This window comes from Lactuca sativa, chromosome 5 (genome assembly GCF_002870075.4).
Source record: "Lactuca sativa cultivar Salinas chromosome 5, Lsat_Salinas_v11, whole genome shotgun sequence".
Classification (NCBI taxonomy): Eukaryota; Viridiplantae; Streptophyta; class Magnoliopsida; order Asterales; family Asteraceae; genus Lactuca; species Lactuca sativa.
Window position 1 is genome coordinate 98621028 of NC_056627.2, and position 22465 is coordinate 98643492.

The 22465-nt window shown below is 36.9% G+C and overlaps 2 long non-coding RNA genes across 11 annotated transcripts; both read right to left on the bottom strand.

The window, feature by feature from the left end:
* Window positions 1–360: 360 nt before the first annotated feature.
* On the bottom strand, window positions 361–1535 carry LOC111897584 (uncharacterized). Its single transcript, XR_002852322.3, has 3 exons — window positions 1452–1535; window positions 941–1211; window positions 361–856 (listed from the first exon to the last, which is right to left on the bottom strand). It is a non-coding gene; the product is annotated as an uncharacterized LOC111897584 (long non-coding RNA).
* An 11659-nt stretch (window positions 1536–13194) lies between these two features.
* Window positions 13195–20030, bottom strand: LOC111897579 (uncharacterized). 10 transcript variants are annotated; one of them, XR_006192305.2, is made up of 8 exons: window positions 19648–20030; window positions 19465–19534; window positions 19025–19366; window positions 17956–18934; window positions 17094–17433; window positions 16444–16639; window positions 13828–14273; window positions 13209–13337 (listed from the first exon to the last, which is right to left on the bottom strand). It is a non-coding gene; the product is annotated as an uncharacterized LOC111897579 (long non-coding RNA). The 10 variants fall into 10 exon arrangements; XR_006192303.2 differs by having other exon boundaries at window positions 13195–14273; window positions 19648–20028; XR_006192304.2 differs by lacking the exons at window positions 13209–13337; window positions 13828–14273 and having other exon boundaries at window positions 16234–16639; window positions 19648–20027.
* Window positions 20031–22465: the final 2435 nt, after the last annotated feature.

The following is a 22465-nucleotide window of genomic DNA, read 5'->3' on the forward strand; positions in this document are numbered from 1 at the left end:
AAACTTTTATATACGAAGAATATGCATTTGAAGATTAAAGAAATTCTTTAAATATAGTAAATTCTTCAAGAATTCATTATGTTTTTAAAGTACATACATTTCTTACGGTTTTTTTTTTTACATGAAAAATAATTGCATATACGTAAAACATAGTTTAAAAAGTAGTGAATATATGATATTCTTTAAGAATCTACCTACATTTTTGTTAAAGTTTGCAAGATATTCAACTATATGGAAAACTTTAATTATAACTAGCTGGGAAACCCCACTCCGCGGGGTTCGGTTAAGAGCAGTAAAGTATGTTGCTATTGCCTACCATTTGGTTAAGAGCAGTAAATTAATGATTTAATTTAGAAATCATAAGGCTAGAATTTGCTTCCAAGTGATCTTACTTGTTGGTTTTGTATTACAAATGTTTCTTCTACCGATGGTGTCAACAACTACATCATTTGAGTATCAGCATAATCATAACAAATGTGTTCTAATATATCTTTATCAGCAACAAATCGCACCGGTAATAAAAAAAAGTATGTACGATCCAATACAAACAAATGTAAATTTTGCCCTTCATTAGCTCATTTAAGAGAAGACACTAACCTGCTAAGATATAATCACGGAAAATAGATTATTGCTTGCATTACTTTCGAAAGAGCCGGTCTTTACTTTACCAGCTTCTCTAAGATACCAATCACTAAACTAAACAAAGTAGCAAAAATCATAAGAGAAGAAAAGCTCAACTAAGGGTTTGCTTCTTAAGTTGTTGTATTCATAAAAGGTTCTTATCTTTTCTGGGTTGAACGAATTTTTCTTGATCGCATGTAACAGGCTCATAAGAGTGGCAGCTATCTGTGAGTACCTGAAGTGAAAACACAGGATCGGTACTCCATTACAAGTTGAAGAATAGTAGACTTAATAGATGTTTTTATAGTAGTAGACTTACGGTTCTATCCAAAAGTATAACATATGTTTTTCCTCCAAAAGGTGATTGTATCTTTCCCAACTCCCAAAACCCATGTTGGACACGACACCACACTAGGAGTTGCTGAAAGGGTAAAATAGTCATTTACTCACTGGCACCAATGATCTGATAAATCTTCTTAGTTTCCAACTGCTTACAATCTCATTTCAACCCAGTTGATGTAGGCATTCAATTTTGTCGAAGAGTGACCTGAATTTCTCTGAATCTGCCTTCGTTATATAATGTCTGTTGTCTGCAAGAAAAAAAAAAGCAATAAAAAACCTAAAAAATATGCTCTTCATAAGGCTTGATTCTTTAAACAAAATTAGATGACAGGCTTTGTCTGCCGCCGACGACCTCCTTCTGCCGCTGTCGCTGCTTCTACCATCGCAAGTAACCATCGTCGCCCTCCCGTCGTTGATGTCCTGGGGATTGAGCAGGCAAAACAAAGAGACCTATCGGTGGGTGACGATGGCTTACTAACATCGCATACCTGCAATCTACGTTTTGGACTCGCTATCTCCGACTGCATCAATCTCCTCCACGGTTTGTTCCCAATTGTTTCTTGCACTCTCCTATTATCACATCCCAAAACCAAGAACAACAGAAACGTTCAGGGGTGGAGGATGTCATGTGAAGTATCATAACAGTGTAAAGTAGTAAACAAGCAACAACATCATCAATTGAATTAAAAGTAAATTTTTAATACATGTGTGTTCTTTCATAGTAATAAGACACCAAAATATGTAATCAAAATAAAAGACGAGACTTGTCTGCTCCGTCTTCTCAAACCTGGTCATCGTACCTGTCTACTGGTGACCTGAGAATACAAGTTATTTTGAAAGAGTAAATCAGCATAAAGCTGGTGAATTCATAAGTATTTAAGTGTCATTACTCTGTTTTGGAAAGTTGTTATGAATGCCATGTAAATCTTTGAATGAAACATTTGATATAAGTGTGAAAACCCTAGAAAATCCCATATTTCCTACTAGTATAAAAGTAATCTTCTACCAAGACCTAAATGTTTTCAAAGTAACAAAGATGGTTTTTCCCTCGTATGACTACTATTAACAATATATACAGTCTACCTCATCGTTTACGTGAATGTATCACAAAATAAAAGTAATAGGGAAAATATAGCCATATAAGTATTATCCTTTTGTATTAGGATAAACCCGACATCACGACTGTTGAAGAGTATTAACCTTGAACATCCATAGATGTTCATTGTCCTTTGTAGCTAACAGCAGGGTTTAGGAATGGTTAGTCCCGTAAAGGTACCCTAGTATAAGTATTAACCGTAGGCATCCGTGGATGTTCATTACCTCTGTTGCTAACAGTTGGGTGCCGGAATGGTTAGTCCCGTATAGTATCATTTTGTACTAGGATAGACAGAACTAATCTACACGTATAATATGTAATAGTATCTCATCATATAGTATCTAGGTACAAGTATCCATGTAAGTGTATCCATGTAAGAGGATCCAGGTAAGTGTATCTCGTCATATAGCATTTAGTATAGACTCATGAATGAACTGACTCTGGTGTAATTCCTTGTAATAGGAATAATGTTTTGTATCCCCTAAACTATCTCTATAATAGTTTACTGGAATGTATTTGATGTCCAAGAAGGTTTATACACCCTTGTTACTCAAGAGTGTGGGAACTGAATGAAGGATTAAAGCTATCATATCAATACATATATTTATGAAAGATAAGTATATAGATATGGTTTTGAAATAGGTTTTGTAAAACATTTAAGAGTTTTGTACAATAAATAACAATGACTTGATGTCATTTCTTAAAACATTTCAGAAGTAAATCGTTTTGATAATCAAAGTATATTAGTCCAAACCATTGTGTTTATCACATTTTGAAGTATGTGAAATCAGTTGGATGAAAACACAATTATAAGCACGTGTGATTGATTCTATAACATGCTATTTTCTACTTGTATCCCCCCCCCCCCCATTAAAGCATTTAAAATCATTTAAAACATTGATTAAGGGGTATGAACTCACCTGTAGCTGGTGGTTTGGATGAACGGAAGATGTAGGATGCTAAGTGACAAGTGAGGACTTGTACACACACAATGATCCTAGTTAACATATAATCAAACATATATGTATCTAATTAATCAATTAACAACTAATTAACCAAGTTAAAACACCCTAAGACATAAAAACACTTTGATTCAAGTGTTATAGATACCAAAGGGTTGCATCTAAAGGTTGTATGGCATGAAAATGGAGTTTAGGGCCCAAAGACCACTCTTTATGGAGTTTACGGCCTAATGGCATTACCCCCATGAGTTTACGGCCGTAAACTCATGGTACTAAGTGCCATTTGGTGATTTAAGGTCTTACAAGTCAAGATTGAACATCCAATGATCAAGTCCAAGCCTTAGGATAGCATTAAGGGCACAATAACACTACCTAGTAGAGTTTACGGCCTAAGGACCCTTTCCATAGGTGTTTACGGTCGTAAACTCCTATGGGGAGTTGTTTTGATTGTTTTTTAAGGTCTTAAACATTTCTAGGAAGGATAAAGGTTGGCATCTAAGGCATAGGAAGGAACTAAGGTCCAATTTACCACCTTGAAAGGGGTTTACGGCCCAAGATCATCCTTGACCGTAAAATCCTTTGTTTTATGGTTTCTTGATGATTTTCAAGTGTTATTAAGATCATACTAAGCATAAAAGAAGCTAGGGCGAGTGTACTTACAAGATAGGAGCTCGATTGGGTGATTAAGGTCCAAGAACACTAGTGTGTGTTCTTGGTGTTCTTGGTGTTTTGAAGATCTAATGAAAATCAACAATTGAATGGATGAAATGATGTATAATAACTAGGAGATAGGTTATAACAACAAATCAATTCAAGTAATACTTACATTTTCGGAAAATCAGGTGAAGAACGGTATGCTACTTGAGAGAGAATGGCTTTGGTTCTTGAGTTTGGAAGTTAGGAAATGAAAGAATGGAGAGTAAACTCATGCTTAAGGCATGAGTTTGCGGCCCTAAGAGAGTTCACCACCCAAACTCTCTTTGTTTGGCCGTGAACACCAATTCAAGGTGTTGATTGTTCCATTCCATTCCCGATTAACTAGAAATCGCTTCCTTTTATCCGTCCGATTCGTGAATAATTAATTAAAATACTCAAACGGACTTTAAACTGGCTAAAAATTAGCAGAAAAGTATTTAACTTTTAATTGAAGTGTTGGATTGTAGAGTTCGTACGAATGAAAATTTTGGGTTGTCACATCATCCCCCCGATAGAAGGAATTTCGTCCCGAAATTATAGTTTAAGCAAACATGTAGTTACAAATAACTAATCAAAAAGATGAGGATATTTCAGTTTCATTTGATCCTCTCGCTCCCAAGTGAATTCAGGTCCTCGCTTGGCGTTCTAGCAAACCTTCACTATCGGGATATGGATTTGTTTCGTTTGCTTGACCTCTCGGTCCATGATCTCTACTGGTTCTTCCACGAAGTTGAGGCTCTCGTTGATCTCAATCTCGTCGAGTGGGATAACAAGAGTCTCGCCGTACAGACATTTTTTCAAGTTCGAGACGTGGAAGGTAGAATGTACGTTAGTGAGTTCGCGCGGTAGATTGAGTTTGTAAGCTACGGGGCCGATTCGGGAAAGAATCTCGATAGGCCCTATGTATCTTGGATTGAGCTTCCCACACTTTCCGAAGCGTATCAAGCCCTTCCAGGGTGAGACCTTCAGTAGAACGCGGTCGCCCACCTGGAATTCCAATGGTTTCCTTCGCTTGTCAGCGTAGCTTTTCTGTCGGTCTCTAGAGGCTTTCAATCGTTCCCGAATTTGAATGATCTTCTCTGTCGTTTCCTAAATGATCTCCGGACCCGTGAGAGTGCTTTCGGGAACTCGTCCCTTAGCTAATTGGGTATCACCCACCTCAGCCCAACACAGAGGGGATCTGCACCTTCGGCCATAGAGGGCTTCGAAAGGAGCTGCCTTTATGCTCGTGTGATAACTGTTGTTGTAGGAAAATTTGACAAGGGGTAAATGAGTATCCCAAGCTTTCCCAAAGTCAATCACACAGGCTCGCAACATATATTCTAAGGTTTGGATAGTTCTCTCACTTTGTCTGTCGGTCTGTGGATGGTAAGCGGTACTCATGTCCAACCTAGTTCCAAGGGAACTTTGTAACGATTGCCAGAACCTAGAAGTGAATCTACTATCTTTGTCTGAGATAATGGATATGGGAACACTGTGCATTCGTACAATCTCCCTAATGTAGGTTCTCGTAAGTTTCTCCATTTTGTCAATTTCTTTGGTGGGTAGGAAGTGTGCGGACTTGGTCAATCTGTCGACGATGACCCATATGGTATCAAGTCCACCCGTTGTCTTGGGCAACTTGGTTATGAAGTCCATAGTGATCTGCTCCCACTTCCATTCCGGTATCTCCGGTTGTTGCAGAAGACCGGAGGGTTTCTGGTATTCGACCTTAACCTTTGCGCAAGTAAGGCATTTACTTACAAAGGTAACAATATCTGCTTTCATGTTAGGCCACCAGTATAGCTTTTTAAGATCCAGATACATCTTATCTGAACCTGGGTGGATGGAATAATGGGTGTTGTGTACCTCGGTCATGACCAAGTCTCTAAAGCCACCGTGTTTCGGTGTCCAGATCTGATCCATGAGGTATAAGGCTCCCACCCTTGACTTCTAAATTCTTATCCATCCCTCTCAGGGATTCACCTGCCATATTTTCGGGTTTCATAGCGTCGAGCTGAGCCTCCTTAATTTGCGTGGACAAGTGTGAATGGATAGTTAGAGTCAAAGATTTGACTCTACGACCAGAGTATTCTTTCCTACTTAGGGCGTCGGCTACTACATTGGCTTTACCCGGATGATAACGAATTTCGCATTCGTAATCTCTGAGTAGCTCGACCCACCGTCGTTGTCTCATGTTGAGCTCCTTCTGGTCGAATATATGTTGTAGACTTTTGTGGTCGGTAAAGATCGTGCTTTTTGTACCATACAGGTAGTGTCTCCAGATTTTCAGAGCAAACACAACTGCTCCTGGTTCAAGATTGTGGGTGGTGTAGTTAACCTCATGTGTCTTCAGCTGTCTCGAGGCATAGGCAATGACTTTACCTCACTGCATCAGAACACATCCGAGTCCTTGGTTTGATGCATCGCAATAGACAACGAAGTCTTCTATCCCTTCGGGGAGGGATAGTATTGGTGCGGTGCACAAGGCTCGCTTAAGCGTTTGGAATGCTCTCTCCTGTCTCTCTTCCCAGTCAAAGGCCACACCTTTCTGGGTCAGTGTTGTAAGAGGTTTCGCTATGCGGGAGAAGTTCTGAATGAACCTGCGATAGTAGCCAGCGAGACCTAGAAATTGACGAATTTCTGTAGGCATCTTCGGTGCAGACCAGTTCTCAACGGCCTTGATTTTGGAAGGGTCCACGTGTATTACCTCTTTGCTAACAACATGACCCAAAAATTCGACTCTTCGAATCCAAAATTCGCACTTAGAAAACTTCGCATAGAGCTTCTCCGATCATAATGTTTCTAAGACTCTGCGAAGATGTTGACTATTTTCCTCCTTACTTCGAGAGTAGATGAGTATGTCATCAATGAAGACGATGACGAACTGATCCAAGTAAGGACGACACACCCTATTCATCAGATCCATGAATACTGCGGGCGCGTTAGTTAATCCGAATGACATCACTACAAACTCGTAGCGTCCATAACGAGTTCGGAAGGCTGTCTTCGGAACATCCTCCTCTAGCACTCGTAGCTTGTGATATCCGGATCGTAGATCTATCTTCGAGAAGTAGTTGGCTCCTTGAAGTTGATCAAATAAGTCGTTAATGCGGGGTAAGGGATAACGATTCTTAATGGTAAGCTTGTTGAGTTCCCTGTAGTCGATGCACATGTGAAACGATCCATCTTTCTTCTTGACGAACAAGACCGGTGCTCCCCATGGTGAGAAGCTTGGCCTAATGAATCCCTTCTTGAGAATTTCGTTAAGCTGACTAGAAAGTTCCTGCATCTCTGCCGGTGCCATACGGTAAGGAGATTTGGCTACGGGAGTAGCCCCTAACACTAAGTCGATTCTGAACTCGACTTGGCGTTATGGTGATAATCCGGGAAGTTCTTCTGGGAAGATGTCGGGAAAGTCGCGTACTTCGGGGATGTTCTGAATGTCTTTTTCTTCTTGACTCGTATCGACGATGTGTGCGAGGAATGCATGATATTCCTTTTGTAAGCACTTCTGGGCTTGGATGCACGAAATGATGCGAAGGCTCGTACTAGGTTTGTCGTCATATATAACTAAGGTTTCGCTGTTAGGAAGGTTAAGACGAACTGCTTTTTCAAAGCACATGATGTCGGCGCGAAGAAGACTCAACCAATCCATGCCGATAATAACGTCGAAACATTTAATTGGGATTGGCATGAGGTCTATCTTGAAAGTATGGCCATCTAAAGTTAAAGTACAACCTACGTATATGCAATTAGTACTTTCCGTTTTCCCGTTTGCCATTTCTACCATGAATGATTTGTCTAATGCACATGGTTTTTGTTGAAGTAGGTGTGCAAATTTATGACTTACGAAACTTTTCTCTGCTCCACTGTCGAAAAGTATGCAAGCATATGAGTTATCGAGGAGAAACGTACCCATAACTATCATAGGATCAGCTACGGCTTCCTCGTGGCCTATGGCCAGAACTCTTCCTACTCCGCCAGCCATCCCCGCCTTAGGGCAGTTCCTCTTGTAGTGGCCTACCTCGCCACAACCGTAGCAAGCTTGGCCCACACCAGCGTTAGGAACTTGGGCGGTCGGCCCTGCTGGAGTCTTGCAGAAACGGGCAGTATGCCCCTTCCTGTTGCAGTTAGAGCACTGCATTTCCTTGCAAGGTCCGTGGTGATGGAAGTTGCATTTGTTGCACCTCAGAAAATTTCCAGCATAAGTTTTTGCTGGTAAGGGGTTTGCAGGGACAACAGGGGTTACCGTGGCAGCATTGATTGCCACAAGTTGTTGTCTCTTTAAGGATTCTTGCGAAGCCCCTCTTTTCCTCTTGTTCCACACCTTTTTCTTCTTGTTGTTGTTGTTGTCCTTTTGTGGCCCGGGTGCAAGGATTGTTGGGTTCTGGTGTTTCCCGTGATCTATGAGAGATTGTGCCAGCTCCTTGGCGCTGTCGAAAGTAACAGGCCTGGATGCTAACACACTTGACTGGATCTGGGGCGACAGTCCCCAGATGTATCTCTCTATTCTTTTGCTCTCCAGAGCAACCATGTCAGGGAATAGAATTGCCAGATCACATAATCTATTTGTATAGGTTGATATGTCGGAACCAACCATTTCTAGACCCCAGAGTTCCTGTTCGAGTTTTTGTATTTCCACTCGAGGACAGTACTCTCTCATCAGCATGGCTTTCAAGTTTTCCCAGCTGATAGAATTTGCCACCACTATAGTCAGAGACTTAACATGGCCATTCCACCAAGTTAGCGCTTTGTCAGAAAAGGTGCAAGTAGCAAACTTGCCCTTGTTGCCCTCCGGGCGGGCGCAGATCTCAAAGACTGCTTCTGTCTTTTCAATCCACTATCTTAAGACCATAACCCCACCAGTTCCATTGAAGTTTCGGGGTTTAGCATTCGTAAAATCCTTGTAGGTGCATTCCCGGGGATGCCCATGGCTCTCGTCGTGGTTGGAAGGATGTGCACCTGTTACCGATCCACTAGGGACATGAGTATTGATGGCTGACACGGCAGCTGCTACTGTTGCCGTGAAGGCTGCCTAGAACATAACAACATCGAAAGGAGGAGGTGGTTGAGGTGGTGGAGGAGGTGGAGGTATCGGTGTTTCGTTATTAGGGTTACGCCTTGGATTTCTGTGTGGCCGCATCTTTCAACTATACTTTTAAAAAGATGACAACATTGATACGAACAATTGAATAATGAGAGTGACTCATGGACTAACTCTCCATAGTCCAACAGCACAATGAATAGTATGATTGAATGAAGATGATAGCATTTGGATAATAATTTCCATATGATTAGATATCTGTCAATAATACTGGAATTACAGATGTAACAAGTTTGGAAAAAATGGCCTAGAAGTAGGCCTTACATCAACCAAGATAGGAAAATTTTGACAGAACTATGACTAGATCAAGACCTAACAGGTCTAAGATTTACAAAGATAGGAAATTAGACCAAAGTTTTTACATAAACTAGGTTATATCCAAAAGAGAAGTCGATGAGATTCTATCAGCGACGAGAACTATGAGAGTGAGTTCTTGATCCAGACAGTAGGCGTTCTATGTCCCTCATACGCCTGTCAGCTCTCACTTGCTGAGCTCGAAGTTCCCTAACTTCAGCTTGGGTTTCAGCAAGTTCACTCTGTAGAGTTACATTTCGGACCAGAGTCCTTTCATGAGCAGACTCTAGTTGGCGAATGTGGACTGTGTTAACGCCAGAGTTGGCGTCAATATCTACGACTCGATTGATAGTTGATTGACCGAGTATTATGTTCCGATAAATCCTACGAACCATGATGGGTAGGACCCTGTCAGTAGAACCTCCCTTAGTGAGGTTGTAGAAGCTTCTGTCTCCATTGTAGGGGATAGGTTGACCCTGTTCCTAACTCCATCTATTCAAGTTTGTGGCCCACAGGGGCGTGGGCCCTTGAAATGCTAGGCGAGGGTTTGGGTTTTGAGCAGCTGGAGGTAGGTTGTTGACTTCAGGCTCCGAGTCAGAACTATCAGAAGAGCCTTCAACATGGTGATCATCCAAAGGGATTGGGTGATCATCTTCTGGTTCTTCCTCTATCCATCCAGCGTTGCCTTGGTTTAGGAAGTACGGGTCGCCATGGGGATAGAATCCAACCATGATATCTACGCGAGAAAAGGGATATAAGAAATAACTAAATAGACGAACTAACTAAGATAATTATAAGATGATCTTTATCAGTTGCTTCAATAATTGTTTAGTGCATACCATTTATATGTAGTTAGGATAGGATAGACCTTCGAATAAGCGACCCTAACCCTAAGCCCCCAACCCAACGAGGACAGGACATAAGGCAATTAGTTCACAGATTCTAAGTCTATGACATCCTAGTACATATAACTTTAGTGTATCCACTAAACAACTATTGACATATTAATAAAAATCTATTTAGTTCTCAAATAAGTAATTACAGTAAGACCAAATACCCCTATGGTATTTCTTTGTGGTTGTGTTGGTAAGTTTTTAGACTTGTTGCCACATCACAACCATTCTTGGACATATGTTAATCACTCCTCGGACCAGCATAGTTGATCAAGCTATGTCACTACCAAGACTAACCATACATCCCCAAGCTTACTTGTGATATTCAACAATCGTAATACTTTTGTTCTTGTCATTGCAACACTGTTTTTAGTATGAATGCAGACACATATACTTACTTAAATATTTTATAATTTAAAAGTATAAACTCTTAGTAAGAGTGTTTTAATCCCAAAATATTTATAGTTAGTATATCTTTTATGGGTTGATATACTATATTCACTATAAACAATGCTCTGATACCAATCTGTCACACCCCAAAACCAAGAACGGCGGAAACGTTCAGGGGTGGAGGACGTCATGTGAAGTATCATAACAGTGTAAAGTAGTAAACAAGCAACAACACCATCCATTGCATTAAAAGTAAAGTTTTAATACATGTGTGTTCTTTCATAGTAATAAGACACCAAAATATGTAATCAAAATAAAAGACGAGACTTGTCTGCTCCGTCTTCTCAAAACCTGGTCATCGTACCTGTCTACTGGTGACCTGAGAATACAAGTTATTTTGAAAGAGTAGATCAGCATAAAGCTGGTGAATTCATAAGTATTTAAGTGTTATTACTCTATTTTGGAAAGCTGTTATGAATGCCATGTAAATCTTTGAATGAAACATTTGATATAAGTGTGAAAACCCTAGAAAATCCCATATTTCCTACTAGTATAAAAGTAGTCTTCTACCAAGACCTGAATGTTTTCAAAGTAACAAAGATGGTTTTTCCCTCGTATGACTACTATTAACAATATATATAGTCTACCTCATCGTTTATGTGAATGTATCACAAAATAAAAGTAATAGGGAAAATATAGCCATATAAGTATTATCCTTTTGTATTAGGATAAACCCGACATCGCGACTGTCGAATAGTATTAACCTTGAACATACATAGATGTTCATTATCCTTTGTAGCTAACAGTAGGGTGTAGGAATGGTTAGTCCCGTAAATGTACCCTAGTATAAGTATTAACCGTAGGCATCCGTGGATGTTCATTACCTCTGTTGCTAACAGTTGGGTGCCGGAATGGTTAGTCCCTTATAGTATCATTTTGTACTAGGATAGACAGAACTAATCTACACGTATAATATGTAATAGTATCTCATCATATAGTATCTAGGTACAAGTATCCATGTAAGTGTATCCATGTAAGAGGATCCAGGTAAGTGTATCTCTTCATATAGCATTTAGTATAGACTCATGAATGAACTGACTCTAGTGTAATTCCTTGTAATAGGAATAATGTTTTGTATCCCCTAAACTATCTCTATAATAGTTTACTGGAATGTATTTGATGTCCAAGAAGGTTTATACACCCTTGTTACTCAAGAGTGTGGGAACTGAATGAAGGATGAAAGCTATCATATCAATACATATATTTATGAAAGATAAGTATATAGATATGGTTTTGAAATAGGTTTTGTAAAACATTTAAGAGTTTTGTACAATAAATAACAATGACTTGATGTCATTTCTTAAAACATTTCAGAAGTAAATCGTTTTGATAATCAAAGTATATTAGTCCAAACCATTGTGTTTATCACATTTTGAAGTATGTGAAATCAGTTGGATGAAAACACAATTATAAGCACGTGTGATTGATTCTATAACATGCTATTTTCTACTTGTATCCCCCCCCCCCCCCCCCCATTAAAGCATTTAAAATCATTTAAAACATTGATTAAGGGGTATGAACTCACCTGTAGCTGGTGGTTTGGATGAACGGAAGATGTAGGATGCTAAGTGACAAGTGAGGACTTGTACACACACAATGATCCTAGTTAACATATAATCAAACATATATGTATCTAATTAGTCAATTAAGAACTAATTAACCAAGTTAAAACACCCTAAGACATGAAAACACTTTGATTCAAGTGTTATAGATACCAAAGGGTTGCATCTAAAGGTTGTATGGCATGACATTGGAGTTTAGGGCCCAAAGACCACTCTTTATGGAGTTTACGGCCTAATGTCATTACCCCCATGAGTTTACGGCCGTAAACTCATGGTACTAAGTTCCATTTGGTGATTTAAGGTCTTACAAGTCAAGATTGAACATCCAATGATCAAGTCCAAGCCTTAGGATAGCATTAAGGGCACAATAACACTACCTAGTAGAGTTTACGGCCTAAGGACCCTTTCCATAGGTGTTTACGGTCGTAAACTCCTATGGGGAGTTGTTTTGATTGTTTTTTAAGGTCTTAAACACTTCTAGGAAGGATCAAGGTTGGCATCCAAGGCATAGGAAGGAACTAAGGTCCAATTTACTACCTTGAAATGGGTTTACGGCCCAAGATCATCCTTCGTTGTAAACGCCTTTATTCTATGGTTTCTTGATGATTTTCAAGTGTTATTAAGATCATACTAAGCATACAAGAAGCTAGGGCAAGTGCACTTACAAGATAGGAGCTCGATTGGGTGATTAAGGTCCAAGAACACTAGTGTGTGTTCTTGTTGTTTTGAAGATCTAATGAAAATAAACAATTGAATGGATGAAATGATTTATAATGACTAGGAGATAGGTTATAACAACAAATCAAGTCAAGTAATACTTACATTTTCGGAAAACCGGTTGAAGAACGGTATGCTACTTGAGAGAGAATGGCTTTGGTTCATGAGTTTAGAAGTTAGGAAATGAAAGAATGGAGAGTAAACTCATGCTTAAGGCTTGAGTTTGCGGCCCTAAGAGAGTTCACCACCCAAACTCTCTTTGTTTGGCCGTGAACACTAATTCAAGGTGTTGATTGTTCCATTACATTCCCGATTAACTAGAAATCACTTCCTTTTATCCGTCCGATTCGTGAATAATTAATTAAAATACTCAAACGGACTTTAAACTGGCTAAAAATTAGCAGAAAAGTATTTAACCTTTAATTGAAGTGTTGGATTGTAGAGTTCGTACGAATGAAAATTTCGGATTGTCACACCTGCTTTGTGCAGAGCAGTGGAATCTGAATATGACTGGATGAGAAAGCGGGTGGGGGGAAGATAAGGTGGTAGATTGACAAAGAGTAATGAGTCGATCGTGTGGTGGCTCTGTGTAGAGGTGTCATTCACAAATGGAGGAATCTAGAAAAGAAGTGGTGGCTCTGTGTAGAAGTGATGAAAGTTCAATAATCGTAACACTTTAAGATCGATGCAGTTAATTGTGTTTACTAAATTATCAGAGTTTGCAAGAACTTACAGGAAACAGATTATAATTTATTTCATGCAGAAAAGAAAATGTATTTGTCCATCGGAAAGATACTACACCATTAATTAACTATAGAATGGGATTTCAAACTATTGAAAATTAATAAAACTGGAACATGGAACAATAATATGTGTAAAGAGACATTATCTAGATTAAGTAACCAGGACAAAACATTTGATAAATAGTTAAAAGAAAGAATAAAAGAAAAGTATCCAAAAACATGCCTTAAAATACAATAGTTTTATAAACTTACCATGTTTGAACACAAATTGGCACTCCTTGGCCTTATAGCATTGGAAGTATGGAACATTTAAGCAATTATGAAAACTTATCTTAAAAATATATGCAAGTATGACAAATGTTTACCTTTCCAATGAAAACGGATTTTGATTTTTTGAAGCTTGCACCAACTTTTTCCAATGATATATTCTACAGTGCTTACATTGTAGCATGATTGACCAAGAGAATATTGAAAGAAAGTCATTATTAATGCAATTCAAACATTGTAGACAACAAAATTACAATCGGTTGGTAATTTTAAGAACAAAAGTTACCAGCTACAGTCATCAGCGAGCAGATGAATAGTCAGCAAGACATCAAGCATAAAACCAAAACGAAAAAAACGAATATTGCTCTTACCTTTGAACTGTAACGGTAGACCATCAGTAAAACTTCAATATAACATTATAGAGTGAGCTGGAATGAACGTATTTCATCTAAACAAAGTTGATTTTAGTAGAAAATAAATAGAATAAAAGAGGAGAAAGAGGGATTCAGAACCTGATGAGTATATAACCCGAATGATTCAAAACCTGAAAAAAAAAAAAAACAAATAAAATTAGAAACATACACCTAATGGATTTAAATAAAATGAAACAAAATAAAATCGACTGAAAGACCAATTTCAAAGCAGAAGATAGAGCATTCAAATTGGAAGGTAAATCAAAGAGAAACAGATCATTGCAAAAAAATGGAAGGTAAATAGTTGAGTCACTATTATGTACAGGTAATTCAACGACAAAGGCTTAATATCAAAATTTGCCAAATCAGAAAAACAAATAGGAAATACAAATTCAATTGAAAATACCAAGATTAATATCAAAATCATCAAAATGTTGCATATAATTTTTGAAAGCGAAAATACCTGAAGCGATGCAAAAATCATGCATACATTTTAGATATACCTACCGAGATCTGTATATAAGATCATGTTCATGTGCCCCTTTCATTTTCTCCCCAGCCTTCCACATCTCTATCAATATCAACCCATAACAAATCACATAGGGGCCGCTAATCAGGGAGGATATCAGGACATGCTATATTCCTAATCTGGTCCAAGTTTTTTAAGTCATGGGACAATACTTCGTGCATATAAAGAATATTTTAATCAATAAGAGCATAAACATGGAACCAAATGAAACCAGTCAGTCAATGTCTTCCATAAACAGACATTGAACCTTCTTCGGCTCTTTAAGCGAGTTTTTAGGATATTTCACTTTTTGCTCACTAACCAAATAAAGACCAACATACAATTAGAGGCAAGGGAAAACCCCGAGAACACCCCCTTTGGGGTGACAGATACTCTCCTACTATGACAACCCGAAACTTTTATCCGGTACAATTGATCCCTATATCAATATTAAGCTCGAATTTATCATCTTTTAAAGAAATTGTAGGTCAATATGAGTGCTCTAGGCTTAGTATAACCTAGAAATGAGTCTTAAGAAGGATTAGAAAGTGTGTAGCATCATAAAATCGAGCCAATCACACCAAAGGAAGTGTGTGCGGCTGCACACCCGAGTGTGCGGCCAGCTAGCCGCACACACACTCCCAGCCACACACCCGACCCTATATTTAGGAGAGGACCCCCTTTAATTCACTTTTCTTCTTTGGCTGCACACTACTTTCTCTCTCTACTTTCTCTCTCTAAAAATCTCATCCAAGAACATCTAAGGGCCTAAAAAACGTGAATAACTCCATCATCTAACTTGTTATTCAAGTAAAACACCTAAATCTAAGCCTAAAACTCTGCATGTTTTTCATCCTTTGAAGGAGTGCGGCCGCACACCTTCATAAGGTGGCCGCGCACACACTAAAACTCTCCAAAGTGATGAGTTTGGCCTCCATTTACTAGTTAGGCTTGGTTTTAGCACGTGAACACCTCAAAAAGCGACATTTCAGGCACAAATGAGGAGTGAACGGTCGCACACACCCTCTGTACGGCCGCACACCCTTATGTGCAGCCGCACACACAGTCTGGCCGCACACCCTGGCCACACACTCACCTTTATGGCCATACACCCACTCTAATGCTCATATTTGGCCTTAAACGTGTAAAGATCACTGAGTATGGGATATAGAACACATAGTTCTAGTGATTCCAAGTCTTTAGGGTTGTTTTCCATCATGGTTTCTCATGGAATACTCAATCTAATACATATATGTGCAATATATGTTAATAGGGTCCACTCGCATACAAAACATCGGTTGACACTCGACACTCAAAACCAAACGGACATTTAGATCCTACGCTAAATTGTGAGTCCCTACACTTTTCCGAGTTTTTCATGTTTTCAGGGGGGGATACAAGCTAAACATAAAAGTTTTCATAATTTAAAAACTAATGCAATTACAATGGTTTACTATTAAACATTTAGATACAAGTATCCCTTTTGTAATATGCAGAGCATAAAGGATGTTTTCAAATCATAATTGCATAGTTTTCAAAATCATACACGAATGTAACAACCATTCAAACTATAATAGGTATAGTTTGGGATTTCATTACCAGTCTTAAAGATTCAAACTTCATGCAAAGTCAAACATATAAACTATGTCAGATTTAGTTTATCCATTACTACGAATACCAAAACTAGAGTATCATGCTAAATAATTATTTTATGTATAATTATTTATACTCTACACCGTTACAAACGATTTCGAACTCGAGAACAACCGAACAACACGTAAACTATTTAATACCGGATTGTGAGACCATCTTCGTTTTTGCCACTCAGGGTACCAATAAATCCGCACTGCTGGTATAACCAAAGTCTCCTGGAGGGAGAGCGTGAAATTTGTGGATAGATCTATTCGGGACCGACAATACGACACTTGAATTGTTAGCTACAGTTAGGCGGGCACACCTGGGGTGACAAATTTTGTAATCGTACGACGCCTGAAGAACATCAAGGAGGTCACATGTCAAATTAGTATGGTTATACAACTCACAATAAGTATAAACTAATCATTGTTTACGGGATTTCTTTCTTCTATTGTTTTATTTTAAGTAATAAAACTACTTATCTACTTACTGGACGGTATTCCAGGGACAAAATCTATAGTTTTATTTTAAGAAATAAAACTACTATACATACTGGTGGTAACCAGGGTTTCCAAACGATCATACATTACATACTGGTGGTAGCCAGAGTTTTCAAACAGAATGTACTTTTCATGCAAGAACCAACAAACATGTGAGAAAATATTGGATTTTCTTGGAAAACATGCACACGTATTTCAGAACATGATAACGGTTTTCGATACAAACGATATTTACTTATAATGGAAAGAAACTATTTATACAAATTCAGTGACTAGTTTTCAATACAAAAACATGCTTATGAACTCACCAGCTTTATGCTGATATGTTTTCAAAACCGCTTGTATTCTCAAGGCAACGATAGACAGGTACCTAGCCAGCTTTTGGAGAAGACGGAGCATTTTTTTTTGAATCTCGTCTTTATCTTTTGTGATATAATGTTTTGTACAAACTATGTTTTCAAACAGATGTAAATATTCATATTGTAATGTAAAGGTTGTATTTACTTTGATTGCTATGATACGATTGTTGTGATACTACATATAAGGCCGCCGCCCCCGAACGTTTCCACCGTTGTTTTTCTGACGGTTCGGGGGTGTGACACCTACAAGCCTATTTTAAATCTGTGAAGAACACTTTCCGATTAAAACCTGCTTCAATTAATCATAAACCAGATTCAATTAATTCCGACACAACTTTAATCTATCAAAAAATAGGTGTTTTGTGCCATAAATGGATGGGTTCAGATAAAACAGTAATATACTAAAAGTGAAACCTTTAGTTTAACACGAATAAGCTTTATTTATGTTATGCATTTCGTCAAACATATTGTGTACACTAATAAAATATGTGAATTTGTGTTATTTGTTAAGTATCCAAAGTTAATATAATAAATACACATCCATTTAAAAAAGAAGAGCTGAGCTAAAAGCCAATTCCAACTTCAAAATAGATAAAGAATGAATCGATATCCATTTCACATTTGATAAAGAAACAAGTGTTGCAATCAATTTGAAGGTCATCTATTTTTTCTCTGTCATGAAAAAAGTCTCACTAAACAATAAAGTTGCTGAAAATGTATTTCTAATGTTTGTCTACAATATCAATCTGATCAAGTAATAAGAAAAGTGGAATAACACGCCACTCATACATAGAAAGAGAAGCTAGCTTACATCAAGAAAAGTGGAACAACACGCCACTCATACATAGAAAAGTGGATTTTGTAATGGTTAAGGGCTCAATTGTCTGAAAATGAACCCAAGGGTAAATCCGTAAATATTTCCAGCTAATGAGTTGACAGCCTCTTTATGAGCCCTTAATACCAATTGTGTTGCACTGTTGTTTGTGTAAAGGATAAAAGCATACATCAGTAACCTAATTAAAATGAAACTGTTAAATTTTTATAAAATGATTGAATAACTTACTGCAATGTCGCCACCCAAGTTCGTGTGCCTTTTTATGATGGTTAAGAGTTTTTAATCACATGCATTGGAATTAATCAGGTCACAAATTAATCTTTTTTTTTTAAACACCATCCGGCAAAAATCAAAAAGGAAAAAAAATTGAATTCATAAAAGATGAGTTCTTAAAATATATGATGTTTTAGGGTTTGAGCCATTTTCTGTTTCTCTTTCTTCCAACAGATTTCTTAATAGGAGCCACTTAAAATATATATATAATGTTTTAGGTCAATTTTCTTTCTAAATCATGAATTGGGAAACTTGTCATATAAGATGAAACTTAATGAGAAGCTTACATATATGATTTCTGAACTGGAAACAAATCAATCAAGCATAATTTTAGAAATGTGATATAAAAATTTGAACTGGAAACTAATCAGATGAGTAAAAAAATTTCATGAGCTAAGAAAAGTATCACATTTCAAGAAGACCCAATCGTGTTCTAAACTCTTTTATTGAAATTAACCATATAAAGTCAAGAAAACTTAAAATGACTATTAAAGCAACAAAATTCAACCAAACTGGAGACTGGAAATAGTTGGATTTACCTGGTTGGTATTACAGAGTGTCGATAGTTGGAGAAAGATGAACAGGATTGTGGTTGGAGTAGAAGATTGGCATTTGCGGACCACAATGAAGATGAAGAAGAAACCATATCTAGAGTCGAGTTAGGTTCAATTTCAGTTCAGCTCTGAAATAGAAATAAACACAAAGTAATCAGTGAAATCAAGTTGTTTGATTAACTTTACTTAATCCTAAAATAAATAAATAAAATTGCTACCTTCGAGGAGTCGTGATATACTGATATTGGATGAAATAAGCAGTATCAAGGTAGCAGGTGCACAGCCTGACAATACAGGTCCTTCAAGATTCCATCGTCTCCCAACCCTCTTCGTCTCCAATGTGGCCACTCCTAAAAAAACTTTTGATTTCTTTTACAGAACCCAAAATGTGTTTAGTAGAGAAAGAATGAATAAGTTGAGAAAGATGTAGAGGTAGAATGAGGAAACTTACCTGTGATTCATCAACAGGAGCACCAAACGTAAAGCGTAGTCCTTCAACTATCGTCAGGGGTATTATGTTTCTTTAGCAGCCTGGAAAGGAGATTCTTCAATTACCGGTTCTAATCGAGAGAAATAAACAAAATATAATTAGAAAATGGAAAAGAAGCAGAAGGCAGAAGATGTAGTTATCGGGTGAAATATATTTTGTCTCCATCACCTCTGATTCGGAACTGTTAGGGAAAATCTCAATCATTTCTCAGTTCAAGTGTGTTCCTTCTTCGACCATACTATAATCCAAAACCGATATGGTAATTAGGCGATAGTGATATGCCCCATACAACAAACGAAGCCAAATAACGGATACCAGACACCAGGAGAAGGAAAAGATCAAATTCCTTACCGTGTAGAGAGTCCGACAGGAGCGATGGTCTTCATCAAGCCCTAATCGCAGGTCCATATGAGCGGCTGATGGTGGTGATGATCGAGGTAAAAAAAATACGACAGCAGTGGCGTTGGCCTCTGTCAGCGTGTTATCGGGCTGCTTCTCCACCTCTGGCGACTCCTTCCGTCATCGGAATATTGGAGTCGGTGGTGAAGAAGAAGGTAGAAATGGTGGAGAAAAAGAAGGTTGGGAGACGGTGGAATTTGGAAAAGGGATAAAAGGAAATTGTGGAAGGATCAGGGTGGAAGGATCGGGAAGTAAAGTCATAAGTAACCCGAGCAACAGTACCCTGGTCCGGTTGTTACTTGATGAGAGAGACAGTAGGGGAAGATAATGACGCCTTAGATTGCTAACATGTATACATAAAGAATATACATAATGTCAAAAAATATCATAAAGAATATACACGTCAAAAAAGCTAGAAAATAACCAGGGACCATTTCTGACAAAAAAAAATGGCCAGTTCACTATTCAGCTTGGTGCACAACTTATATATATATATATATATATATATATATATATATATATATATATATATATATATATATATATATATATATATATATATATAGATGGGAAAATGACTATTGAGGGTAATTAATTTTTGCGTTTGTATTCATTTGGTCCCTTTTTTTGTATTCAATATACCATCGAACTTGTTGTTGGTGTTTACCATAGCCCTTTTGACCGGCTTTTGAACTGTGATAGCCGGTCAAAGGGTTATGGTGAACACAAACAACAAGTTCGATGGTATATTGAGTACAAAAAAAAGGAAAGGGACCAAATGAGAACAAACGCAACAGTTGGTTACCCTCCTGATTCATTTTCCCTTTACTAATTTACAACAAATCTCACATCATCTCCTACTGATATTAATGACTTTATGAGAGTCATTCTTGCTTCTCTTCAAAACATAACCTACGAAAGGACATTATTCATACATGTACAACTTTGTAATGCACTTGAATATTTATTAGGGGGAATCTTGACTAAGCAGGCGCATTTCATGCCTACATTTACATTTGCAATCAAATGATTTATCGTATTATGGATTCTAGACAAGTCTACAAACGAGTGGAATCACAAGTGCTGTGATTTTGGAGTTTACTTAGCTTTAAGATCGAACTCATGGGATAAGATACAACATCAATATGTACAATATCATGCTGCTTTTTGTAGAGAAGCAAAAATGAATCTCATAAAGTCATTAATATCAGTAGGAGATGATGTGGGATTTGTTGTAAATGAGTAAAGGGAAAATGAATCAGGAGGGTAACCAATTGTTGCGTTTGTTCTCATTTGGTCCCTTTCCTTTTTTTTGTACTCAATATACCATCGAACTTGTTGTTTGTGTTCACCATAACCCTTTGACCGGCTATCACAGGTCAAAAGCTGGTCAAAAGGGCTATGGTAAACACCAACAACAAGTTCGATGGTATATTGAATACAAAAAAAGGGACCAAATGAGTACAAACGCAAAAGTTAATTACTCTTAAGAGTCATTTTGCCTATATATATATATATATATATATATATATATATATATATATATATATATATATATATATAGAATTAAGTTCATTTGAGAACAGTATTTATTGTGAGAACATGAGAACACCATTTGTATGCTATTATTCTTGTTTGAATTTAATATGTATAGTATTGTAGTAATTACAATATGATTATATTCAATTTTATATTGCCATTCTACTATAAAATTTATATATATATATATATATATATATATATATATATATATATATATATATATATATATATATATATATATGTAGTAATTTAGTAAATTCTAATGTGAATGTTAAATATGTGACTCTTCATATATTCGATGATGAATAATATCATAAAGTTGTACATACTAAATTTTAATGTGAATATTAATGTGTGATTGTTTATATATTTGTTGATGAATAATGTCATAACGTTGTATATACAAAATTCATACCAGAATAGTAACATAAAGTAGTGTTCTCACGTTCTCACAATAAATACTGTTCTCACATGAACCTAACCATATATATATATATATATATATATATATATATATATATATATATATATAATTCTTTCAAAATGTTTGTTAATTTGCTAAGATATTCAACTATCTATATTTTCATCATTTTTTAAGAATTTTTCATCATTTTTAAAGAATATACAAAAATTTATAATAAATTACATGCATTCTGTAAGAATAGAAGTTGATATTTTTTTAAAATTAACTTTTCATATCGATTTTGTTAGAGTTTGTTTTGAAGTACTTCCAACTCACGGTAAAATTTCTATTTTTAGTCTTGAAGAATAATTATATTGTTATAAAATATGATCAAATAACAAGATAAATTATAAAGTAAAGAAAGACATGAGAGTTGAGAGAACTTTTATTCCAATACTTGTGATGAAATCATCAAACTTTACAATACATAATATTCACTATTTATACTAGACAAAGAAGATGAAAGGTGATGTATGATATGAATGCTCATTATAGTGGTGCATAATTACACTCATAAAACTTTATAATAATGTTTGCTATAATGTTCACTAATTATGGAGAGTAATGGGGGGATATGGAGAATCCAATAGTCATTCACTAAATAATAATTCATAACACTCCCCCTTGAATGACGATTGTATCGTGCCTCGTTAAAACCTTAATTGGTAAAACCTCATGGGAAAAACCCTTTATTAAGGAAAAAGAGTACATGATTAATAATAGATATTGGAAACAATTGCCTCGTTAAAAACCTTGATAAGAAAA